Source organism: Panthera tigris, chromosome C2 (genome assembly GCF_018350195.1).
Source record: "Panthera tigris isolate Pti1 chromosome C2, P.tigris_Pti1_mat1.1, whole genome shotgun sequence".
In the NCBI taxonomy this organism is placed as follows: Eukaryota; Metazoa; Chordata; class Mammalia; order Carnivora; family Felidae; genus Panthera; species Panthera tigris.
In genome coordinates this window covers 79870366-79891618 of record NC_056668.1, presented here as the reverse complement: position 1 = coordinate 79891618, position 21253 = coordinate 79870366, and the positions used below count along the sequence as shown (strand labels likewise).

The 21253-nt window shown below is 45.6% G+C and overlaps 1 protein-coding gene and 1 pseudogene across 6 annotated transcripts in view; one reads left to right on the top strand and one right to left on the bottom strand.

Moving 5' to 3' along the window:
* ST6GAL1 (ST6 beta-galactoside alpha-2,6-sialyltransferase 1) overlaps positions 1-21253 on the top strand; it is a 118466-nt gene that overhangs the window by 42943 nt on the left and 54270 nt on the right. Inside the window, exon 3 of one of the 6 annotated variants that reach the window (XM_042998948.1) lies at positions 19272-19456. The exons of 4 other annotated variants lie outside the window; for them this stretch is intronic. The gene's annotated coding sequence lies outside the window, so the exon portion shown is untranslated. Of the gene's footprint in view, positions 1-17828; positions 19457-21253 lie in introns of those variants that run through there. One more of the 6 variants, XM_042998949.1, reaches the window with a different exon arrangement.
* LOC107179753 lies at positions 12969-13966 on the bottom strand (annotated as a pseudogene).

Here is a 21253-nt window from a genome sequence, read left to right as displayed (position 1 = left end):
ATTAACAATTCCATACGTTACCTGGTGCTCATCATGACAAGTGTACTCTTAATCCCCTTCAGTGTTTATTATTTTTGAGAGGGAGGGAGAGAGAGAGAGAGAGAGCAATCAGGGGAGGGGCAGAGAGAGAGGGAGACACAGAATCGCAAGCAGGCTCCAGGTTCTGTCAGCACAGAGCCTGATGCGGGGCTCGAACCCACAGACCGTGAGATCATGACCTGAGCTGAAGTCGGCTGCTTAACTGACTGAGACACCCAGGTGCCCCCTCTTAATCCCCTTCACCTATTTCTTTTTTTTTTTTTAATTTTTTTTTAATGTTTATTTATTTTTGAGACAGAGAGAGACAAAGCATGAACAGGGAAGGGTCAGAGAGAGAGGGAGACACAGAATCTGAAACAGGCTCCGGGCTCCGAGCTGTCAGCACAGAGCCCGATGCGGGCCTCGAACCCACGGACCGCGAGATCATGACCTAGGCCGAATTCGGACGCTCAACCGACTGAGCCACCCAGGCGCCCCCCCCTTCACCTATTTCACCCAGTCCCCCCACCCACCTCCCTCTGGTAACCATCAGTTCTCTACAGTAAAGAGCCCGTTTCTTGGTTTGTCTCTTTTTCCCTCGTTCATTTGTTTTGTTTCATGTGCATATGGGTGAAGTCGTATGGTATTTGTCTTTCTCTGACCGACTTCTTTCACTTAGCGTAATACACTCAAGCTCCATTAGGGTTGCAATTTCATAGGGTCATTAGGACCAGGAATGGCATCACTGCTGAGAGGCTGTGGGCTGAGACATCTAGTTTATTCCTCGGAATATGCTACAGGCACGTGCTGTTATCATTCTGAAATCACAGATCCTTAACTGGGGTTCAGAGAGGTTCTACAAGCTGCCCAAGCTCCCGTAGTGAGTCAACGATAGTGGTGGCACAGCTGGGTCCACTAGGTCACCCGTCTCCAATCTGCGTGATCCTAAGAACCACCTGGGGCTCTTGGTGAAGGAGCAGTTCCAGGCTCTGTGTCAGCTGTTGATTCGGCTTGCTTAGCATGGGGCTCCGGGAGCAGAGGATGAAACAGGTACCCAGGATGATATTAGGATCTGGCAAGTTTAGGAAACGGTGTTGTGCTCTCCTGCCTGTTAGGTGTGGCTCACGGTTGGCCCCCTATAAATGGTGGCTGTGAGTATTGTGACATGAACTGACTCAGAGGATAGCTTGCCGTGAAAAGGTTTTCATCTTTTAAAAGCTCATTAGTCCTACAGCTAGCTCTTGAAGACAGAAGTTAAGGGAAGTAGATTCTGGATCAGGGAGTCTACATTCTAAAACTCTAGACTCGGAGAACGATCTGCACACGGAATGAGCTGCCTTCAGAGGTCCTGTTGTTTGTGATCGAGCGGTCGGTGGTGACACCATGTGTCGGGTGGGCTGGTCAGTTCCTCGAGGACCCGGTGGCCGCTCAGCGTCTGCCCCGGGCATGCACGCACCAGGAGTCCTTCATGTTAATATACCAGCGGAGGTGGAGTGGAGCAGCTGTGCAAAAGTCAGGAAGGATCCCAACTCTGGGAGGGAACGCAGGAAGGAAGGGATGGCAGAGGCCGAAGTGAGAAGCTGTCTCTGGGCCATCACTCCCTGCTTTGGGCCCTGGGAAACTTCTGCAGTTTCCTCTGTAGCTGAGTCTCCAGACTCTCGGTCCTACCATGAGGACACAGAATACTTCATTTTCCTTGGGGACTGATGGTGGGCAGATGTCTGTCTCTTCTCTATATGTCTGGGTCGTGCCTTTGTTTTGAAGTTCTTAAGGCCCATCTTGGGGGCATATAAATCATAGACCATAGGGAACGTTGTCTCATCAGAGCCTGGAGGAAAGCTTGACCCCTGTCCTGTTTTTAACCGCAGCATTGATGACAAAACTCAGCACCGGCTTTCCTAGAGACCAAGAGCATCTCTAAGACCCTGCTAAAACTGATGGAAGCCTACCAAATAATTGCCTTGGATACTTTGATTTCTAAGATCCATGATAATAGCTGCCACTCTGAACACCGATTGTATGTTGGTGCTTTATGTGTCTTTTCTCATTTAATCCTTTCAGCAGCCTTGTGATATAGGGAACACTATCCTTGTTTTACAGATGAATAAACTGAGGCTCAGGGAATTCAGCTAAGTTGCCCTTGGTGACAGAGCTAGTAAGCAACGGACTTGGACTTCAGACCTGTGTCTGTGTGAATCACACATTAGAACTTATTATGCCTACGCTACTGTGTCTCATTGGGATAATATGAAGTTTTGCTTCTCTCGATGAGGAGGAAAGTTAGGGATTGGTTACCCTGACTGGTGACAGAGCGTAAAGCTTTGTTCAGAGTGCTTCAAAGGGATGGCTGATCCCTGTATTCATGTTTGAAGTCATCCCTAACGTTTATGAATGTGGATAACCATGACCTTCCTCAAGTCATGTCTTGGTGATTGCAGCAGAGAGAGATTTCCTGTCACTCATGACTCTCGGGGAGGCTCTATTCCGGCTAAGAATGTTGAAAGATGTGTGCACACTGCTGGGCTCTGGGGCAAGGATGTTGAGGTCCAGGAATCTGACTGCCCTTGAGTGATGACAGCTGGGAAGATGAAATGAGAAGAAGGGAGCGTGAGCTGTGTGTCATTTCATCAACCTGGGGCTTGGGACCACGGGATACCTGTGTGTATTCACTTGGATAAGGAGACCGTCTGAGCCCCCACCTCTGTGTGCCGAACACAAGGAGATCGCATCTTCTAGTAGATAGAGCTGCCGTGTTAGAGAAATAAAAATCCCCCAGGAGAGGTGAAGGAATCTGAGGGCTTTCTCCAGCTCAAGCCCTGTTTTCCTTGAACAGATTTTACTTTTTGGCTCTACGTTATGCGCACACTCATGGCAAGATGGAGGGTCCTCTGTCACACTCCCCTTTTTGACTACCTATCAGCCATCTTTCCCTGCAGCAGCTTTTTTGGCCTCCGTCTAGAAGTGGGCGCTCTCCACTTTATTGTCCTGTCTCTCCCTGACCACTGACAAAGGCCCCAGTGGCCTGTCTCACTTCCCCACCTTCTATTTGAAAGCCCTGCTCCCATCTTTCTGTCCTGAAGGCTTCTGGTTATAGCCAGCCGTTCCAATAATAGTCTCAGTCTTCATTTCTTTTTTCTTTGTTTCCTTTTTGAGAGACAGAGACAGGGTGTGAGTGAGGGAGGGGTGGAGAGAGGAAGACACAGAATCTGAAGCAGGCTCTCAGGCTCCGAGCTATCAGCACAGAGCCGGATGGGGGGCTCGAACCCACAAACTGTGAGATCGTGACCTGAGCCGAAGTTGGACGCTCACCCGACTGAGCCACCCAGGCGGCCCATCTGTCTTTATTTCTAATCTAGCCCAGATGGTATCTTTTTCTTGGCGTTCCTTATGTAAATCAAGTCAATATTATACAGCTTGCCCTTTCATTATAATGGTCTCATTACATTTATTCAGCTGGTTTATTTTCTGCCTCGGGTGTACTTAGTTTGTTTCTCAAAACTCCTGAAAGGCAGGGACTGTAGTTTATGTGGAGGTAGTGGTGATTGTGTCTTAATTTCAGTGTCTAGCGGGTAACAGTAGCCAATAAAATTGTTTTTTCTTTTGGTCAACATGTTGATTGGATACCTATCATGGTCTGGGCACTGAACACAAGGCTCCAGGGCCTTGGAGCTAATTATTACTTGGTGGTTGAAATTCCTGCGGTTTTAAGGGAAGAGGGACATGCAAGCAAATTAAAATTGTATTTTAATTTGCTTTGAGCAGTCATTGAGGTTGAGGGTTCGTAACATTTATTGGGAGCTCAGAGGAGAAATAATGAGAAAAGAGAGATGGCGACAGATTTAAGACATGTTTTGAGAGTAGAAATGGAACTTTGTTTCCTATTTAGTTTGATTGGCTTGTCGTGGGGATAGTGAGGTACCAGGACGAACAAGTGATCCAGGAGCACTTGGGGAGTGGAATGCGTTGAATTTGGGGTAAGAAAGAAGGGAAAGTCAAAGATACCAGGCTTAGCAAGATAGTAAGAAAGGCAGAGAGGGAGGGAGAGGGTTACAGTTGCTAACATACACTGAAGGCTGATTTCTGCGTGCAGGGTAGTTAACGTGAATTGCCTCTTCTCCAACCCCCCTCCCCGCCCCATGAACCCCAAAGCGGTAGGTACTTTGGTTTTCTCCACTGTACAGGTGAGGAGGCACGCTCAGAGCAGTTGGGTAGCTTGTTTGAGATCACGCAGCTGAACAGTGCCAGAGGCCGGCTTAAACCCAGGAACTCTTGCTGGCGAGCAAACACCCATGCAGCTGCACTAGAACAACTCGACCACAGGATCCAGAACCTCCCATTTATACCTCCGGCCTGGACCTTTCTCCTGACCTCTGGTCTCCTGTCTTCCAGCTGCTTGGGCCCCAAGCCTTGGAATCCCCCTTGACCTTTCTCTCACACCCAAATCAAATCCATCAAACTTGAGTTTCAAAGCACCCTGAAATACATTCCTTCTCACCACCTCCACTGCAGCCTCCTGCTCTCACACTCGGATCTCTCCAGTGGTCTGCTTGCTTTTACCCTTGACCCCTCTCCCCACACACTGCAGCCTGAGCTATCCTGGCAACACTGAGTCAGGTCAAAGTTGCTCTTTTTTGCCAAACCTTTGGAGTGGCTCTCACTTTTAGTTAGAACGACAGCCAGAGTCCTCACCATGACCTGTAAGGTGCTACCTGATCTCTTCCACCTCCCACCTGGCTGTCTCTGTTCCTCTGGGATCCCCTCCCTCTGTCCCCTTCCCTTTGTGCCTTGCATCCGGGCCAGTGCTCACCTGTGTACTCCTGCCCGTGCTCTTCCTGAGATATCGCTGGGGCTCACTCTTCACTACCTGTACTTCTTTGCTCGAATGTTCCCTTCCCAATAAGCCCTTCTGTGACCTTTTTAAAATGGAAACTTGGCTCACCCCGGCACTTCTGATCCTTCCCTTTCCACATTCCGCTCCGCTCTGTTTCCCGTAGCACTTAGTATCCTCTAAGATCCTACATAATTTATTACATTTGTGGGGCTTTTGTGTTTCACTCTGCCCTTTTTAAGGGCAGTGATCTTCATCTGGTTTATTCCCTGTTGCATCCTAAGCACGAAGATTCTTGTCGAGCACGTGGTGGCTCATGCACTTAAGAAAACGAGTAAATGTGGAGTGCAAAGTTTCTGTACAGATGTTGAGTTTAAAAATGTTTCTTAAAAGATGTGGTGTAGAGTCTGAGGGAGATGCCAGAGGTGGCTGGCCACACGGAGGCAGGCGTTGTCTGTGTGTTAACAGAGGTCCTGCTGAGGCTGGACCCCTGGGGACGTGGGCATTTCTGGGCTGCTCTGGAAGCTGGTCCCCAGAGGAGGCTAAAATGGGGAGGGAGGAGGGAAACCCCAAAGTATGCCTGTCAGACTTTAGAAGGAGGGAGTTTGAAGACGGAGACCTGGGGAGGACTCACAAAGAAGTACTGGAGAGGGCTCTTGAGATTTTGCAATTAGAAATGCAATTTCAGTGGAATGGTGGGGGCTGACTTCAATTATTTGAGGAACAAGTGGAAAGTGGGGAAGTGACTCGAGAAGCTCTGCTATGAGGAAGGAGAGATCAGGCGGTGGCTTGAGGAAGTGATTTGTTTGAAGGATTTGTTTTTAGCTATTAAAAAACCGTCTTTTGGGTGTGGGTGGGTGAGTGAGTGGGGAAGTGACTGACAGTAAGGTAATAACATCCAGATTGACAGACGGAACCTAGTGCAAATTACATCTTGTCCTTGCCCGGTCCAGCCCCCTAGCACCATGCCTGGCACATAGTGGGTCCACAGTTAGTATTTACTGAATCCAATAAAATCCTGTGGACCTTAGTGATCAGTCATTGTATCAGCAGCAACAACAAGACGACAAGAATGTCTAATGTAGAGAGATTGCTCTTTGACCCACTGACTGTTGGTTAGTGGCATTTCTCTCCTCTAAGCTATATATTCTTTAGCACTTTGAGCAGCTGTATGTGGTTATACTTTGGTTTTCTTTACTGCACAGTGGTTATGTGTTTAAGAGGTATATCTTCAGATGACTCATTTCAGTGACAAGTTAGTAAACAGTTCCACATGGATGTAAAGGATGTGATTGGTGTCTTCGTCCATTCAGGCTGCTATAACAAAAGACCAGATCGGGTGGCTTAAACAGGAGAAATTCTTTTTCACGGTTCTGGGGGCTGGAAGTCTGAAATCAGATCTCGTTTCCTGGTTCATAGCTGGTGCCTTCTCACTGTACCCTCATAGAGCTGAACGGGCAGTGGGGCCTCTTTTCTAAGAGCACTAATCCCATTCATGAAGGTTCCACCCTCATGACCTAATCATGTCCCAATACTTTCACCTCCGGGGGTTAGGATTTCAACATATGAATTTGAGTGCCGGGGGGAGGCGGACACAAACTTCCAGACCCAAGCTGATGATAAGTCCCAGGAAACCAGAGGAAGAAAAGAGTTGGCCAAGGGTGGCAGACAGATCTCTGAACTGTTGGTCAGAGCCTGGCATTGAACCAGCTTCATCTCACCCCGACTCTCTGGGAGTTGGATTTCAATGATCTCAGTTTGCTTTCTTTGGATTTTATAAAAAGAATAGTGTTGGGAAAGGAAAAATATAAAAAGAACCATGATTTGAAATATATCCAGAACTGAAGTCTTCCCCCCCCCCCCTTTTTTAAAAATGTGATATGCAGGGGCGCCTGGGTGTCTCGGTAGGTTGAGTGTCTGACTTCGGCTCAGGTCATGAACTCACGGTTCATGGGTTTGAGCCCCGCATCGGGCTCTGTGCTGACAGCTCAGAGCCTGGACCCTGATTTGGATTCTGTCTCCCTCTCTCTCTGCCCCTCCCCCACTTGCATTCTCTCTCTCTCTCTCTCTCTCTCTCTCTCTCTCTCAAGTAAATACACATTAAAAACATTTTTTTTAAAATGTGGTATGCAGAGCAGGCAGGCTTAATTCCCTGGTGGTGGCAAATGACATAAAGTTCAGAGATGTCCTGGGAGAGAACAGAATCATTGGACTCCTTTTTTACTCCCATCTTCTCTGAAAAGACACAGATTGGCTGGCTGCATAGGAAAGAATGAAAGAAAGAAAAATCCCTAATATTTATTAAGTATCCTATGTGCCTGGAGATAAGCTAGCTCCCGCGTGCATGTTACATCCATCCTCTTTAGGTGAAGGGCATTGTATCAGTATTTTCCATAACCTACCTGAGGGCTCACAGCCGACAAAGGGGAGAGAGCCTAGAACAAGCCCCGGGGAAAGAAAATTGAAGACTGTGGCTAAAGAGAGATCAATGTAAGAAATGTAGCTGCCTGGGAGCACCTGGACGGCTCAGTTGGTTAAGCGTCCAACTTCGGCTTAGGTCATGATTTCATGGCTTGTGAGTTCGAGCCCCGTGTCGAGCTCTGTGCTGACAGCTCGGAGCCTGCTTCCGATTCTGTGTCTCCCTCTCTCTCTGCTTCTCTCCTGCTCACGCTCTGTCTCTGTCTCTCTCTCTCTCTCTAAAATAAATAAACATAAAAAAAAGAAATATCCGTAGTGCCCAGCCCAGTGTCTTATTCTCAGGAAAATCTTGAGAAATACTTACGAAAGAGGTGGTTAGTTGGCCAAATGAATTGCCAGGGTCTGGAGAAAACTTGTAAATATTTTTGTTGAAATGCTGTTGGGAGGTCTTCATTGTCTTCTAGAGAATGGGAAAACCCAAGGGAGGGAGAAATATAATTTAAATTTTCAAGAGGCATAATTACAAACCATGAGTATGAGGCAATAACTGAAATGTCCTGTGTAAAATGCATAGCATGTGGCAATACTTAGTAAGTGATAACTATGATACTAAGGGAACTATTTATTATATATATTATATAAGTCCATCCTATTGCTTCTCCTCACCCTGGGACGTGAGGCATAGAATTCCATGACTTGAGACTTTTCAATTTGGGTCTCATATGGGAAAGCACCATAGCCTCTCTCTATCCATAATATTTTTTTATGAAAGATAATCTCTTTCCGAGTTGGCGGTCCAGCCCAGCCCCTTGTACCCTAGTTGAGTTGCTCTTTATGGTGTCTGCACCGTGAGACTTGTGTATGGTCCCATAACCTATATTTTAAAGACCATCCCAGGTGTTCCCTCGAGGGCAGACATGTGATGTCGCATCAAAATACGTGTCGGTTATGATGATAGAGTAACTTAAAACTCTTGTGTCAGACACTGAGCATCTTTGTCTCAATAACTGGGGGTTTCTATTCTCGGGAACACTGTGGAAAATGTGGCCTGGATGGTGTTTCCATTGGCTCACACGTACTGTTTCTGTGGCTGTCACCGAAGAATGCTTTTGTGTTGGGAGGCTAGTGCCCGTCCGTGATTTAGAGGAATACATCGGGAGGACTTGCTGATTTATGGATGATGCACAGCTATCATTTGTCCTAGCAAATGTGGTATGTGCCAGCGTCAAGGTTCGGTATAAGCTCCACAGGCTAGGAGAGGGGCTAAGTGTAGAAAGAAAGAATGCACCGGGCTAAGTGGAGGATGAAATGTGAGGTCTGAATACCAGTGGCATAAGTAAGGCAGGCCACCTGGGGATGGGACTAGATAGAGGAGGACTTGGAAAAAAGGCTAATGAACTCTACTTCAGTGGTCACTCAACTGAGAGAGTCACTCACACGAGACTGCTAAAAACTACCCAGAAACTCTTTATATTTGCATTGTAGAGGTGTAGTCAGTTTCCTGTTGCATACTAGTTGGGCCACATCTGGAAACTGTTTAGTTCTATTCAGGGTGATGTGGACAAATGAGAGCGGGCCCAGAGTTGAGTGAGGAGAACTGTTAGGGGTTCAGAGGCCATGCCGTTGAAGGAATGGTTCAAAGAAGGAGAATCTTTAGCCTGAAGAAGAGAAGGTTCAGGGGAGTGTAATAGTCCTGAAGGATTGCCCTCTGGGCAAAAGAAGAGACATGTGTTTTCCTCTAGAGAGTAGAATTAGAACCAGCAGGTGGACGGTAAGAAGTGTGGGGAGGAGATGAATAAAAAATTAGAATCCTAAAGTGCCCATCAGGTAGCATTTACTCTTTGAAAAATGGTATAACTGCAAGGCACTTGAATTTGAGTGTCTTCTGTCACAGGATCCCAGGGACCATCAGGACCTCCTGGATATCTTTCTAGCACTGTTCCAGCTGTCCACATCCTACACATCCTTCCAGCTCTGACCTTATTTCTTCACAGGAAGCCTTCCCTTCCCTGCCCTTACTTGTAGGGGTAGTCTTTCCTCTGTGTGCTGTAAACATGGGCTTTGGAGTTGGCTTTGAATTCTAGCCTTGTTCTACCTGCACGCGTGACCTTGGGCAAGGGGCTTAGCTCTTCCCGTAAAGATGCTCATCTATAAAATGCAGGTGACGTGCATTTACCTTGCAGGGTCATTATGATAATTGGAGAGAGAGAAACTGCCTAGCACAGCACCTGATACATACATAGTTCATGTTCAGTCAGGGGTATTGACATTTAAGATGATGTATTGATAGGCATCAGGATTGACCACTGTATTTAACTACCCTGTGAGCAGCTACCTGGAATGAAGAACCAAGTCCCTCTCTCTTAAACCATTGCTGTCCTTTCCCACGGCTTGGTCTTTCTTGATTTCCTGTAAAAATTCCAATTAAGAATACAAACCAGGTCCTGGCTTTATCTGGAACCAGCTGGCTCATGTACTTGACGCAGTGAGTTCTCCATCACTACCTGTCATGGTTGCCTGACTTCCCACCTTTTCCGCCCCTGCTTTTAGGTCATCTACAAAGAGCTGGTCAGGGTTGCACAGTGTTGGCATGAACCTCCACCCCAGGCTTCTACCCTGTGCACCTGTTGGTAACTGACTAATTCTCTTTTTTTCTCAGGCGACTTTAGACCTTTCCATTGAAACTTACAGTTTATAATATGGGAGACGCAGGTAGGATCTAGTCAGTTGCCCTCTCCTGGACTTGCTTTGATTTGGCTTTTCAATTGGGCCAGGCCTTTATTTTCTCTTGGGTAGAGTGTGGAATGTGGAATAGTACCTCATTCACGGTGCGTGCATTCGGGGTATGCAGGAGTCATTGCCTAGGATCTGGTCTGGACCTAGTGGTGTGGTAGGTGCCTGGGCCTCAGAAAGGTCTCGAATGGTTCCTGTGTTCTGGAAGGTCACACCCTAGCAGAGGAGGTGGACACGGAAACTCTAAGAGGGGTGCTGTGGGACAGAAGGGGAGGACTCCTAACTCAGACTTGGGGTCAGAGAGACTTTGGTTCCTGTACTAAATCGCCTCATACTCAATATGTTCTTTACATCAGACGCACTGGTTTTTCCCACACATTAAGTCAAAGAACACTTGTGACTCCTCCCTGGGTGGCCTGCTAGAGACCGAGGATTACCTCCTCTGGCCTCCCCAGGTCTCACCTCTGAAGACGTGTGTTCTTGTGACCTGGGTCCTTTGGAACCATGGGTTACTTGCCTGAATGCCTCATCCCTACTGGGAAGGTGTATGAGCTGCCCTGGTGCCTTCTGAGATGACCCATATTCATCTTTCTGCCTTTGCTTCCATGATTCCACTGCTTCCATGGTTGGGGGGCATTGAGCTTATGGGCAGAAATGAATTCTCCCGAGTCACCGAGTTTGGCCACTGCTCACAACAGAAGCCAGAGGGGGCTTCCATTCCCGGCCACCTCCCCTCCTTTCTGAGGACAGAGGGTAGTCTGCCCATGATCTTTTAGGATATCAGTGGTTCCCAGCCTTTGAGAGGCCTTGTGGGTATCATTCTATCATCTCCCTCATCTCCAGTCAATCCCTGATATGGCCAAATCGATTCTGAGGGCAGACACCTAGTTCCTCAAGCTGAGCCCTTCAGATTTCTGTTGTGGCACCTGAGAACAGTTTCAGTATTCAAAGGCAAATTAGACATGGTCCTTGTCCACAACATGCAGTCCACTATTTTTCTCTGTCAGATGGTTCCACTGCTGGTCAGCACTTGTGAGACAAATCCTTTACTAATCCCTCCAAAACTGTCCATCTCCTCTAATCTCCTGGAGATGGCAAAGGATAGTTTCCTGTGACAGCAGATGGCTGTTTTACCCCACACCCACTCCCCATGATGCCTGGAGCTACCTATGGGCTGAGACTCTGACTTCACTTTTACCCCACAATCCTTAGCCTGGGATGGGCACCTCCCTTTGCAGGCACTCGATAATCCCCTGCATGAGGAATTGCAGTAGCAAGTTCATAAAGGGATCTATTTCAGGGTCAAACTTCCTGTGGGGTGCCCAAGTCACTGCTTGGCTGGCCTTTGGACAGAGCGTGTTCTTTGTCAGTTCACTTTCATAAATGGCCACTCTGACTCAATTATTAAGTTGCCATGACAACCCAATGGATTTGAAGTTTAAAGAAAAAAATGTTGTAAGGGACCTCTTTTTTGGGGTCGGGGTATCCTGGGATCATCTGAGTTTCTATCATTCCAAACCAAAGAATCATTTCTTGTTCTCTTAAGTGTGTCAGATGGATGTTAAGGGCAGACATAATGGCGGCCAAAGAAACTGGAAGTGAGACTAAACAGGGCCATAAACATGTAGAAGTCCTCCCATGGATCACAGAGTGGGGTTTTCTCTGCTTTTCAGTTGACAACTCAATAGGGTTTTGTTTTTGTTTTTGTTCTTTTAGAAATGTTTTAGAATGTTTTAGAAAATAAAGGGGTCTGGTTAAGTAACTGTGCTCAGGCCTCATGTGTGTGCAGGGTAGCACTGTGCTAGAAAGGGCTAGGCTTGGGAGCAGGACTTGAATCTTGGTTATGTCCCCCTCTAACTGTATGGCCTTTGGGAAATCACTCACTTACTCTGATCTTCAGTTTCCTCACCTGTAAAATAATCAACCCACAGAGTTATTCGGAAGATTTAAGATAAAATAGGAAGCATCTAGCACAGAATAAGGCTTCAGTGATACTTACAATGATGATATTGACACGAGAATGATAATAATTGAATGCTAGGTCCTGTGCTTGCCGTGTTGCTGCAATATGGGAAAACACGGCGATGCTTCCTTACCAAGGATTATCTTTGTCACCTGAACACTGCATGCTCCTTATTGTCCATAAATTTCTACGGGTTCAGATGTGGTTATCTTTTTTCTTAAATAGCAACTCTAACACTAGAAGCAACATGAGCATACAGACTGGCATGTCAATGTAACCGTATCCACTCAGCACATTTTTAAAAGGGGAGAGATTCAAAAAGGAAGAATAATTGAGATAGTGTCCACTGTTCTGATAGCCACTCAGCCAAATTAATCAAAGGCCTGCACAAGAGCAGGTTGGGAGCAATGAATCTGAGTTTCCCTCACTCTCTTTCTGTTTTTTTTGTAGGATGTAGGATGAACATTTTTGTGCAGGGTGTGATCCCAATGTTTGTCTTTTTCGTGCTACGTGGAACTAAGCTCAATATAATTAATTACTTCTTCTGTTACCCAGAGAAAAAAGTTGTAATTTGCTCCAGGGTAGGATGATAACCCAGCTGTGTTAGGTTCACTGGATGAACTTCTGTGCGAGCATTCAGGGTTGTATAAACAGACTATGTGTTCTATTTTATGGGTGATTTAAGGTAGGAGGACTTTTCATTTAGCTTTCGTTTACTGCACGTGAATATCCATACAAAATAAGATCTTATTTTAACTGACTTCTAATTCAGCTCTTTATTTTTTCATTTTGTCTGTATAAATAAATATTTTGGTATATGTTTAAAAGACAGGGACTGTTTAGGGGTACCTGGCTAGCTTAGTCAGTAGAGCATGTGACTCTTAATCTTGGGTGGTGAGTTCAAGCCGCACATTGCATGCAGAGATTACTTAAAAAACTAAAATCTTTATTTCTTTATTTCTTTATTTTTATAGTTTAATGTGTTTTAATAGCAAATTTACAGGAACAGCACAGAAGACAGACATTAAAAATGTACTTGCATGTAGGACAACTCAGTTAGAAAAGTATAGTGAATGGATGGAATCTACTGTATAATTAAAATGCTACAAACACCATTGTTGCGGTCAATAAGAAGTTTACTTGTTTTAAAAAAATCCAAATGCTGGCATTGTCCAGAAAAATTTAACAAATTTATTTATAATTGTTATAAAGGTGAACTGCTGAAACGTGTTCACTGAAACATTTTGACTTGCATTAATGCTTTATGTCCCCGCATTTATATTAAACATTCACACACAAATGAAAATGGAAAAACTGCCAATACCTGATTTCTGTCCCCGATTTTTCCATTTGCAATCATATACTTCGGTACCTTTTGACCCCCCTGGGAAAAAAATATGTGACGTTCAGAACTACCAATAACAGAAAGAAGAGAAAAAAAATTTTTTTTTTTTTTTAATAGAATGAAATGTTTTCCATCAGAGCGGATTCTGAAGCACATTCTCCACGTATGCGGCACTCTAGCTGGACGTCTTTTGGCATAATTGTTACACGTTTGGCATGGATAGCACATAGGTTGGTGTTTCCAATGAGGCCCACCAGGTAGGCCTCGCTTGCTTCCTGCCAAGCACCGATAGCCACGCTCTGGAAGCGCAGGTCTGTTTTGAAGTCCTGAGCAATTTCTCACACCAGACGCTGGAAAGGAAGTTTGCGGATCGAAAGTTTGTCTAATTTCGCGCAGTGCCGCGGTACCAGGCCTGTAACGATGAGGTTTCTTCACCCCTCCAGTAGAGGGCGCACTCTCGCGAGCGGCTTTTGGTAGCCAGTTGCTTCCTCGGTGCTTTACCCCGCCCCGCGCCGTGGATTCGCGGGCAGCCTGCTTTGTACGAGCCATGGTACTGAGGCCTCCTCACTTAGCCCCCTTCTCCTTCCGCCGAGCTTAGCGAGCTAGAGGCCGTGCGGCAGTGGCCACCAACACAATTATAAAATCCTTAAAAAAATAAAAGACCGGGACCCTTTATTTTAATTAATTAATTTATTTTTTTTAACATTTATTTATTTTTGAGACAGAGAGAGACAGAGCATGAACAGGGGAGGGGCAGAGAGAGAGGGAGACACAGAATCTGAAACAGGCTCCAGGCTCTGAGCTGTCAGCACAGAGCCCGACGCGGGGCTCGAACTCACGGACCTCGAGATCGTGACCTGAGCCGAAGTCAGCCGCTTAACCGACTGAGCCACCCAGGCGCCCCAAGACGGGGACCCTTTAAAAATAAAACCACAATATACCACTATGTTTAAATAATGAACAGTTCCTTCATACCATCAGATAGGGAGTTAATAGTCAAATATCACCAATTGTTATATGTGCATGTGGCTATGTGTGTATGTAATTTTAAAAGCAGTTTGTTTGGGGCTCCTGGCTGGCCCGGTTAGTGGAACATGCGACTCTTGATCTCAGGATCACGAGTTTGAGCCCCATGTCGGGAGTAAAGCTTACTTAGTAAATGCTTAAAGCATTTTTAACATTCAAATCAGGATCTAAATACAGTCCTTACATTGCAATAGGTTGATAGGACTTAACATTCTTAAAATGCTTGTAATCAGTAGTTTCCCCAAAGAGGGGGATTTGGGGTCCAGGCACTGATTTTGTATCTGGCCATCGGTAAGGTGTGGCTCATGGTCCCACTGTCCACAGGGATGGACACTGATGCCACCGAGGCCACCTCTGCATGATGCTTATCTACTTTTATTGCTCAACTGTCCCTCTTAGAATCGCCCACTTCCTGATCTTTTGTCTTTTTGTTCTTAAATGAAAATACGATCTTTTGAGATTCTTTACTCCTTTAAGTATTTGAACACCAGTCTGAAGGACAAGTTCAGCTTCAGAAATTTCAGCCCCGGATCTTCAACCCGGAAACTTTAGGTATTTGCTTTAACATTGTGGTTTTGGTAGAGGTTGCAGCTCAGCTGTACTAGAAATAATCTGGGTCTTATTCAGGAACTAGGAAGAAACATTATGACGTGGCGAAGCCCACCCTGCCACCCACGTAGTGGTGTAGGTTTGTGCTTTGCACGCCTGTTGGCCTTGGGAGGCGGTAGAGTGTAGATGGTAAGGAGATATATGCTGGCTAAAAATAGGAACAGGATGTTTTGAGACAGGGGCTTTTGCTTTCATAAGGCTCTGTGCACAAAGCTGAAGTTGATGCTGTCGCCACAGGTGTTACTTCAGCTCCTAACAGCGTATTGCACACATCCCTGAGTGGACCTCGAAGAAGCCAAGGCAGAAAGGCAGTATTGCTCCGTCCGCAGGAAGGACCTCTTAATCAGGGGCCTCTCATGATAAGATACATATTTATTGTTAGGCGGCCCATTGGGCATCATAATGCCGATGTTTACTTTCGATGGACTGGTATAGCATTTCTTGCTCATTCATGCTTTTATACCCTTCTGTTCTGCACATATCAAAACGAGTCCTTCCCGTTGGCCATTTCCTACATTTCCCCACCACCACGCTTCTCTGTTTCTCCCAGGTGAGGAGCACCTTACTCTTGGTCCCTGGCGCACTTACACTCACTTGATTCCTCCCTTACAACCGTGTTCTATGTTGTGTTGCCAGGTTTCCTGCAAAGCCATCCCCATCACCGAGCCTAATGCCTGGGGCACAGGACACACTGCGTTTGTGTGGTGGTTTGAGGGGGTCTGCCTGTAGCATTCTGCTTTCGTTGGGGGCTTGTGAGAGGGAGGAGGCGTGTTCTCGGGGAGACTTGGTTTTAGAGACACGAGATGTGGAAAATAGTTGTAACGGTACAAAATGGAAGGCAGAGTGTCTCAGAGGAGGCAGGCAAGAGTGCCCCACCTCCTCGCCGTGCAAATTATACTACTTAATCCTGACCTCTGCAGTCCTTGACAGTTTACCAAGCACCTTCACCTGCCTTCTCTCACGCCATGGACATGATATCATTAACCCTGTTTTGTAAGTGACAAAACCGTGGCTCAGGGGAGTGAAATGGCATGCTAAGGGGCTACTTGATTAGTAATGGTAGAGCCAGGACGGCAGCTCGGTTTCCTGATTCTAAGAAGCTAGTTTCCTTTCTACTTTTTGTCACCTGGCTCAGGTTGGTAACCTGGGGCCTGGGACGGAGAAAGGGCGCCCCTGGAAGGAACCACAGATGCGATTAAAGACTTCAGACAATACTGAGCATGAGCTTCTATGCGGCCAGCGAATGGGGAGGGCAAAACAGAGAAAGGACGAATGTCGAACGGTGACCATGTTCAGTGGAAATAGAAAGCAAGCCGCAAATGTGGGCCACGTATGGAATTTTAAATTTTATAATAGTCACATTAAACAAGTAAAAATAAAAGATGAAATTAACTTTAATATATTTAATTTAGCCCAACACATGTAAATAGTATGTACTTTATCACGTCATCAGCATAAAAGTTATGAATCCAACATTCTTACATTCTTTTCTTCCGTATGAAATTTTCCAACTCCAGTGTATATTTTCCATTTGCAACACATCTCCATATGGATTAGCCACACTGCTAAGGCTCCATAGCCACATGTGGCTAGTGACTCCTGTACTGGGCGAAAGTGTGTTTTACATATTTCATGTATTGCCACAGTCACATGAAGCATTTATTACAGTACCACCTAATAGCTGAGCAAACGGAGCCCAGGGGGGTCATATAACTTGCCGGGGGTCATGAAGCTGGAAAGTTAGAGCTGGGTTGTGACCCAGGTCTGTCCTTCCTCTTCCCGGGGCTTGATCTGGGCCTGGAAGGATGGTGGAATTGAATAGGTGGAAAGGAGCAGTGGCCCTGATGTGGTGGTATTACCTCTGAGGGTTTGATTTGCTGCTGGTGTTGACAGTGTTGTGTGCAGTGGGCAAGGGGGGCCGGGGGCAGAGTAGGTGTAGGTAATTTCCAAACCATTGTTAGACCTGCTTCTAATAAGGAGGTGGCTGAGGGGTCACAGGCGAGTAAAGGGGAACCGTTGTCTTCAAATGCAAGAGTGGAAGTTAAGGGAGCCCTTTCACTATGGGGTGAGCCTGTCTCACACGGACAATACTTTCCTTTTAGAAGTTGTGTGAAGATTCAGGTTCTAACACGCAGAGAGCGCTTGGCCAAGGCCGGCTTGTGAAGCGCCAAGTTAGATGTGTTTGACCTCCCTGTGCTAAGGCTGGAGGTCCTGTGTTTCATCTGAGTTTTATCCCTTTCCTGGAAGACGAAGATATCCTGATGGAGGGGAAACAGGATTAGGAGGGCCATGTGCCTGCCTGTGGGCAACCGAGCGAGTTCTAAGTCTGTTTCATTCACAAACATTGCAGTAGTAGGAAAGATACGCTTTTTAACTCCTGGCGTTCCGACACATTAGTGTTCATCGTACAGTGTTCTCGTACAATCATCATCCATTTGCGGGGAAAAAAAAAAATGGTTTTTACTATAATTATAATTTTAGTGTGGATGGAGTTTGTTTCTTCCTGTACCATAAACATTTTTCTATCTTTATAGTGCATGTGGTATATTAATGGCCTCAGAGGATAACACTGAATCCTCTATATAACTTGCTTGTTTCTATGGCTGGGTATTTAGATTGTTTCAAAATTGACATATTTAATGCTCCAGCCTGTAGCCTCATGCGTACGTCTCTTTTCTATCTTTTATAATTAGATGATAAAATTAGACCACTGAGATTTATACATATATAAGTTAATTATGTTTAAGCATAATTTAATTACATTTAAATGTAATATAATTAAATATAATTGTATTTATAAATAATATATAATTATAAATTTAAAGCTATTTCTTTATAATAAACACCCCAGCCTTTGAATTCTAGGCCAGAAGGCGACAAACATTTTAAAATGTGTTGGTGGTTTGAGATTATTGCTTCTGTTTTCTCGAGGTGTTGCTTCTGGGTTTTCTTTCTCTGCCAGTTTTACCGAGATAGAATTGACATAACAGCCTGGTGTAAGTTTAAGATGGACAGCATACGATTCTAGTCTCCCAGTAACAAGTGATTATGTAAGTTCACCATTCTTGCCCCTAAATCACCAGATTTAGGTGTGATACTGGGTGTGATAGTCAGAGTTTTGCTAAATTAACAAAGGTAAAAATATGCCAAGTGTTTGTTTGTACTTCGCTTTTAGAACACCACTGATGTCACTGAGGGACAGGCGAGGCCACCATCAGTGTTGGGACGCCTTCCTCGAGGCGGGTTGGTTAAACAGTTTCCTTTGCAGACTGATGGTGAGGGCCAAGCCCAAATACCCACAGCCTCCAAGTCTGGACACGGCACTCCCCGACATTCAGCCTCCGTTCCCCACAGCAGCACAAAAGCACAATGGAGCTTCCTCCAGAACTGGCTGTGGCCTGAGGAAGAGGAATGACCTTCCTGTTTCCTTCCACACCTACTATTGCACATGGATCTGTCACAGGCTTTGGAGTCTGAGAGATGTGTGGTGTTGGGCATGTTATTTAATCTCTTGTTGACTCGTTTTTCATCTAAAATGGGGACAGTGGCATTATCCCTATAAGGTTGCCAGGAGGGTGTAGTGTATTAACTCTTGCAAAGTACTAAGCGGGGCCTGGCACGTAATTAGGACTCAACGAAGCTTGTAAATGTGGGTTTGAGTCTAGATGCCTTCTTTGGACAATTCACTTAACCCTTCTGTTCTTGAGTCTCCTCATCTGTAAAGTGGGAATATGGCACCTGCCTCACAGAAGTGTTAGGGGGTGTTAGTGAGGTGATATATAGCACAGAGCCTCACACATCAAAGCCCCTGCATAAATGGAGCCAAAAGAAAAGCACTGTGTTTTAATTTTTATTCTGTACCCTGCAGAAGGGAGAGCTTAGCCCTCTTGCATTGGTCTAACTTCTGTTGTAATGACTCCCAGATTTTGACCGTATTTGTTGTTACGGTGCATTTTTATGTCTACGTTGTAGGTTTGGGGCCATCCTGAAACAAAGGGGGAGCAAAGCGACATTCTCGTGTCCCTGAAGCTTTGAACGGGTTTTAACGAAATCTTGGTTTTAAGGTTAGCAAGTGTATAATTTCGCAGAGAGAGGGTGATACTTCATATGCTCATTAATTTAGCGGCTTTCCCCCTACAGTTGGTGTCACAAGGAATGGAAGGTATCGAGTGTTTGATGGTGCTCAGTGACACAGATGAAATTTGTCTGAATGGAAAGGTATAAGGCACATTCCTTAGGAAACGCAAAGAAATGATTGGAGACACAGTTGAACACAGCCCGCCCATCCCCTACTTCTATCTGTCCAACTCCTTCTCATCTTCCTATTTGAGATGTCTCCTCCAGCTCGCCTCCCTGAACCATCGAGACTGGTTGACTGGACCCTCCTCATGGTGGCATACTGGGCGGCTGTGATTCTCTCTTACCTGTCTTCCTCCCGAGGCAGAGACCTGCCTTAGGCACCCCTGTATCCTTATTACCTACCACTGGGCCTGGACAGCACAGCCAAGGATTTCAGGTGAGGAGAGTTCTGTGGTGTGTTCACGTCCAACTTGCGAGCCTTCCTGTTTCTTGGGCAAAATCTGAACTCTGGGCACATTACGGAAAGGATGGGTGTTTCCTTCTTCAATCCTCATGCCTTGTGAGTTAGGGAAGAGCCACAGTGAACTTCTGTGGCTTTCCTTGAATGGTAGTAGCGGGTAGAATGGGGCGCCGGACAGGTGTAGGAATAATCCTGGTGTGGCATGAGCTTTGCCATAGAAATGCTGGCGTTGGGGCCTTCGGCTTTGTCGCTGCTCATCTGGGAAGTCCAATCTAGCATAACAGTCATATTCTCTGCCAAACGCTTGTTGTATGCTGGACAGTATACTGGGAACCTCACAAGTATTGTCTCAAATACGTTTAAGGACCAACGCGAATCCCCTACGTCTTCTGTAAAGTCAGCAGCATGACAGGGTTGGAAGGAAAATTTGACAGGGAGCCAAGAAATCAGGGTTCCAGTCTGGCTCTGTCGCAAACCAGTGACGTGGCCTTCTCTATGCCAGTGGGCCTGTTTTCTCATCTATACAAATGGGATGGGGGAGGGGGGATACACTTCGATGCTTTCTCACTTCCCTTCTGTTTCATATCCTCAATGTGTTCACTCCAACCCAACCTGCTCTCTTTGCCTGAGTTATTTTGGACCGCAGGTCAGAATTACATAGTTTAGTAGCACTGTAAGTTCTGAGTGAGTCTTATCTCCCAGCAATTCTCTGATCTTCCAGTGACAAAGACCTTATCTTGTTCTCTTAAACGCTTCTTAACTCCGGGCCTACACGTTGGTGAAATATGAGGCAGTTACCCTGGTGTGGGGCCCTGAAACATCTTGGGTACAAGTTGTCCTTAGATGGTTGTTTCTGGGCCTTGATCTTCAGTCTTGCCCACATTAAGAACTGAGATTATCAGGGCCACTTTCACATAAATTGGACTTGAAATGGGATGAACTTCTCCTTAAACCGTTTTTTTTTCCCTTTTGTGATTAGTACCTTTTGTGTCCTAAGACATCTTTATCTGCTCCAAGTTCACGAAGAAACTCTTCTGTATTTACTTCCAGAAGTGTTATTGTTTCAATTTTCACATACAGCTCTAAGATCCGTCTGAAATTAATTGTATGGATAAAGTGAAGTAGAGGTCAAAAGTCGTATTTCTTCCCGGCATGGATCTCTAGCTATTTCAAAATAATTCACTAAGAAGACTTTCCTTTCTCCGTTGAATTTCATTGGTACCACTGTAAAGAATTGTTACTGTGTATGTCTGGGCCTCTTTAGGGATTTTGGTTCCCCCCCCCCGCCCCGATCTAGTTGTCTGTCCTGACACCAACAACAAATTGTCTTCATTACTGAGGTTTTATAGCACGTTTGTGAATGCAAGTCCTTTAACTTTGTTCTTTTAAGGTTGCTTTTGCTATTCTAGGTCCTTTGTATTTCCTTATAAATTTTAGAGTTAGCTTGTCAATGTCTACAGCATAACACTGGGGATTTTGGCTAAGAATGCATCCATGTGTTAGAGTTCTCCAGAGAAACATAACTTATTTTCTCTTTCCCTCTCTCCCTTCCTTTCCTCTCCCTCACACAGAGTTTATTCTGTTATTTTTTTTTATTTTTCTTTTTATTAAAAAAAATTTTTTTTTAACGTTTATTTATTTTTGAGACAGAGAGAGACAGAGCATGAACAGGGGAGGGGCAGAGAGAGAGGGAGACACAGAATCTGAAGCAGGCTCCAGGCTCCGAGCTGTCAGCACAGAGCCCAACGCGGGGCTCGAACTCACGGACCATGA